Source organism: Quercus suber, unplaced genomic scaffold, assembly GCF_002906115.3.
Source record: "Quercus suber isolate HL8 unplaced genomic scaffold, Cork oak 2.0 scaffold_652, whole genome shotgun sequence".
In the NCBI taxonomy this organism is placed as follows: Eukaryota; Viridiplantae; Streptophyta; class Magnoliopsida; order Fagales; family Fagaceae; genus Quercus; species Quercus suber.
In genome coordinates, this window is record NW_027070093.1 from 267,712 (window position 1) to 273,163 (window position 5,452).

The 5,452-nt window shown below is 31.7% G+C and overlaps 1 long non-coding RNA gene across 2 annotated transcripts; it reads left to right on the top strand.

Moving 5' to 3' along the window:
• The first annotated feature begins 6 nt into the window (after positions 1-6).
• LOC136064251 (uncharacterized) lies at positions 7-492 on the top strand. 2 transcript variants are annotated; one of them, XR_010625914.1, is made up of 2 exons: positions 7-203; positions 307-492. It is a non-coding gene; the product is annotated as an uncharacterized LOC136064251 (long non-coding RNA). The 2 variants fall into 2 exon arrangements; XR_010625913.1 differs by having other exon boundaries at positions 399-492.
• Positions 493-5,452: the final 4,960 nt, after the last annotated feature.

The following is a 5,452-nucleotide window of genomic DNA, read 5'->3' on the forward strand; positions in this document are numbered from 1 at the left end:
TGCCGTTTATACAATACATCTAGTGCTGGTTTAGAAAGCTCTCTTTGTGTGCATGGTTGGTTTAGTCAAGTTTTTTGTGCACTAACTGTTAATAACTTCTTTATCTGTTCATACTTTCAGAGAATAAGTTGCAACAAAAAAGCCAAATCAATCTGCAGAACAAGAAGAAGAAATCTCATCACAAGAAAATCTCTGGTTTCCAGGTAATCTGGTGGCTCTACCATCTTGTACTTTTTATGAGATTATTATAAATTCAAATACAATTAACTTGCCGATTTCTTTCTATTTTACTCTCTCCTTGTTCAGCTGATTTTCACTTGTAAAGATGGTTTGTATGCCTACTTTGAGAGACAAGTTTGGTTGATACTTTTCAGTTGCTGATCAGTTTATCTAAACAGTTTGCTCCAGGTAGTTCATCAAAAGTTCTCATCACATCTGCAGATTCATGAATTCGGGTTGTTGACGGTATTGATCTGGTTCACAAGTTTAAAGGTATAAATAAGATACATCAAATTTTGTCTTCATTTGTTGTTGTTACTTTTCATTTTTTATTATTTATTAACATGAAAATGCTTGATACATGAAATTTTTGTCTTAAACCTGGTTGACATGATTAATATCATTGTACCTAAAAAAGTTGATACCTTTCTTCATTTCCTGGAGTTCTCAATGGTACTTTCATTATGCAAAGTGTTAAAAAAGTAAAAGTAAGAAAAAAGTAAGAGAACCACCAAATGTGAGAAAAGAACTGTTACATGTGATGTTGGAACTGCACAATATGAGGATGGAACCGTTGAATGTGAGAAAAAAGTAAGTGAACCACCAAATGTGAGAAAAGAACTGTTAAATGTGATATTGGAACTAAACAATGTGAGGATCGAACCGTCAAATGTGAGAAAAAAAAGTAAGGGAACTACCAAACTGTCATGTGTAATGTTGGAAATACACAATATGAGGATGGAACCATCAAATATGAAAAAAAGAAAGGGAACCATCAAATATGAGAAAAGAATCGTCATATGTGATGTTTAGAACTGCAAAATGTAATGATGGAACCGTCATGTATGAGAAAACAATAAAGGAACCACCCAATGTGACAAAAGAATTGTCACATGTGATATTGGAACTGCACAATCTGAAAATGAAACCGTCAAATATGAAGAAAAAAAAAGTAAGAGAACCACCAAATGTGACAACAGAACTGTCACATGTGATGTTAGAACTGCACAATATGAAGATAAAACCGTTAAATGTGAGAAAAAGTAAGGAAACAACAAATGTGATAAAGAATTGTCACATGTGATGTTGGAACTACACAATGTGAGGATGAAACGTCAAGTATGAGAAAAAAGTAAGGGAACCATTAAATTGAGAAAAGAACTATCATGTGATGTTAGAATTGCAGAATGTGAGGATGAAACCGTCAAGTATGAGAAAAAATGTAAGGGAACCACCCAATTTGACAAATAACTGTCATATGTAATGTTGAAACTGCACAATGTGAGGATGGAACTGTCAAATGTAAGAAAAAAAGTAAGAGAACCACAATTGTGAGAAAAATTGTCACATGTGATGTTGGAACTGTACAATGTGAGGATGAAACCGTCAAATGTGAGAAAAAAAGTAAGGAAACCACCAAATGTGAGAAAAGAACTGTCACATGTGATGTTGAACTGCACAATATGAGGATGAAACTGTGAAGTGTGAGAAAAAAGTAAAGAACCACCTAATGTAAGAAAAACTGTTACATGTGATGTTGGAATTGTACAATGTGAGGATGAACTATCAAATGTGAGAAAAAAGTAAGGGAACTACCAAATGTGAGAAATAATATCAATGTGATGTTAGAACTGCACAATGTGAGAATGAAACCGTCAAGTGTGAGAAAAAGTAAGGGAACCACCCATGTGATAAAAGAAAATCATATATGATGTTAGACTGCACAATGTGAGGATGGAACATCAAATGTGAGAAAAAGTAAGGAACCACAAATGTGAAAAAAAACTGTCATATGTGATGTTGGACTGCACAATGGGGGTGGAACCGTCATATATGAGAAAAAAGTAAGAACCACACAATGTGAGAAAAAATTGTCACATGTGATGTTGGAGCTGCACAATGTGAGGATGGAGCCGTCAAATATGAAAAAAAGTAACCTGGTGTAACAGGTTACCTACTAGTGGGTACCGTAACCCCTTTTTTTGTGGGGTACCGTAGAATTACTCTTTCAAAATGTGTTATGTTAATTTTTTTAAATGAAAGTTGTAGCCTTAACAACACAAATTTATAGTCAAATTTGTCCAAATATAGTTGTAGGTTAGAATTAACTCAACTAATTAAATTTTTATTGTCCATAATAGACAAACAACATTATGGAATAAACCTTCAAATTCTATCAATTTGTATCTTTTTATAAACTACTAGCCTCATTGCACGTGCGTTTGCTTGGATGAGGCATTTTTTTTTTTTTTTTTGGTTTAGTAAAAACACTGAGCTTAGTGATCTTATTTTATGCAAAAAAGATGTCTTTATTTTTATATATATTTTTATTTTGAAAATTTAATTTAGCTATATTACTATTTAAAGGGCTTCCCCTATTTGGACCAAAGTTTTTTTTTTTTTTTTTTGTTCCAAAATATCCCTACACCTCTAGATTTAAGTAGAGACAAAATTAAAGGATAGTATGGTAAAAATACATGCCTAACTTGTACTAAAATATTGCCTACAAAATAGGAATACTCTTCTATTAATTCACTTCTTCAAAACAACTATACGTTTACTTTAAAAAAAATGTAAACAACCCCAAGTTATTGTTGTTTTTTTATCCTTTTTAAAAAAATAAATAAAAATTCATCCACACGTTTATCTTCCTATCAAAAAATTTTTTTAAAAAAATTCCTCAAGTTTATCCAAAAAAAAACCAAATAGATACACATTTGGTTACATTGTATTTAACCCAAAAAAAACTACTCTCAAGTACAAACCCACCCAGGTACAAATTTAAAGTTTAAACTCCACATTATCATCAACCAGTTAGCACTTTGCAATCTTGGAGTTACAATTTTATCTTATGTCTGACCATCCTTATCCTCACGTCTCATCTTTAATGCTAATTCAAAAAAAAAAATAAATAATAATAATAATAGAAGAGTTTCTAAGTATGTGTAATGAGTGTGCAAAGACACTAGAGGTGTGATGAAAAAATTATTTCACCCCCACAAACCCATAATACTCATCACACCTCTAAGTATTTTGTGATTGAAAAATGTAATAATTTCACATTATAATTTATGCAAATTATTAACTTTTTTTCCAAAAAAAAAAAGCTTCTGAGCACGCACTCACGCACATGCTCAAAGGCTAGTCTATACTATTATTTAAGGGATTTTTCCTATTTGGATTCTTCATTTTTTTAGTTAAAAAAAAGCTCATACACCTCTATGTTTAAGTAGAGACAAAACTAAAGGACAATATGGTCAAAATACAAGTTTAACTCTCACTAAAATATTGCATAAAAAATAGGACCACTCTCCTGTTAATTTTTAAATTGCTTTATCCACTTATAAATTAGATTTTCAAAATAAAAATTATATATATGTGGAATAAAAAAAACTTTACAAAATAGAATCACTAACCAAAGAAAAAGCCTCATCACACGCACGAAGCGCGTGTGATGAGGCTAGTATTATTTAAGAGGGTTTCCCTGTTTGGATTCCTCATTTTTTTTAAATTAAAAAAATGTTCGTACATCTTTATGTTTAATTAGAGACAAAAGGACAATCCAGTAAAAATATAACTCTAACTTCCTCCCATTAAAATATTGCCTAATGTACAGGGGACGATCCCAAGGTTGTTGGGCCTTAGGCCCCAAATTGAAGGTACAGCAATTGACCCCCTCCCCATTGGACTTGGTACCTTGATCCATACAGTCCTTTGAAGCTCACCATGAGCCCAATAAACATAACGAGACCATTTAACCTTGAACGTCAAAGGTTAACCACTTCCGACCAAACTTATCTTGACCGGTGGATGATTGCTTGGTAAAATGATTACCCAGCTTCCCGGTAGTGCCTTGGGGAATGTCGCTGCTGAACATTCCTTATGAAGTGGGAATCAGTTCCAAAGCCAATACCACCTTACCCACCTAAACACCCACCTAAAGACAACAGAATTAGACCTTCATTCGCACTAATAGAAAGAAATAATCATGACACCTCCACTAACCCACAGCTATAAATAAGGGGATCAAGGAAGAAATGGAGGTTGGCAATTTTGGGTAAAGTACTAAGAAAAGAAAGTAAACACTGAGAGAGAGAGAGAGAGAGAGAGAGAGAGAGAGAGAGAGAGAGAGAGAGAGAGAGAGGAGAGAGAGAGAGAGTANTTTTTTTTTTATCAACTTATAAATTAGATTATCAAAATAAAAATTATATATATAAAATAAAAAACATAAATTTTTTTGGCTACAAAATAGGACTACTAAAAAAAAAAAGTCTCATCGCATGCGCAAAACATGTGAGATGAGGCTAGTAAGTGAGTAAAGCAATTTGAAAATCAATAGAAAGTGAGTTACATTGTATTTAACAACAACAACAACAACAACAACAACAACAACAAAAAAAAAAAAAAAAAAAAACCTACTCTCATGTACAAACCCACCCAGGTACAAATTTAAAGTTTAAACTCCACATTATCATCAACCAGTTAGTACTTACCAATCTTGGAGTTACAATTTTATCTTATGTCTGACCATTCTTATCCTCACGTCTCATCTTGAATGCTAATTCAAAAAAAAAAAAAATTAAAAAGGAAGAGTTTCTGAGTACGTGTAATGAGTGTGCAAAGACGCTAGAGGTGAAAAAATTATTTCATCATCACGAACTTATAATACTCATCACACCTCTAAGTATTTTATGATTGAAAAACGTAGTAATTTCAAATTATAATTTATGCAAATTATTAACTTTTTTCCCCAAAAAAAAAAAAAAAAACCTCTAAGCACGCTCTCACGTGCATGCTCAAAGGCTAATATTAGTTAAAAGGGTTTTCCTGTTTGGATTCCTCATTTTTTTTATTCAAAAATATCTATACATCCCTATGTTTAATTAGAGATAAAATTAAAGTACAATCCAGTAAAAATATAACTCTAACTCCCACTAAAATATTGCCTAAAAAATAGGGTCACTCTCCTATAAATTTTCAAAATTTTTTATCAACTTATAAATTAAATTATCAAAATAAAAATTATATATATAAAATAAAAACATAGATTTTTTTGGCTACAAAATAGGACTACTAAAAAAAAAGTCTATGCACGTGACATGAAGCTAATACGTAAATAAAGAAATTTGAAAATCAACATAGAGTGAGTTACATTGTATTTAACAAAAAAAAAAAAAAAAAAACCTACTCTCACGTACAAACCCACCCGGTACAAATTTAAAGTTTAAACTCC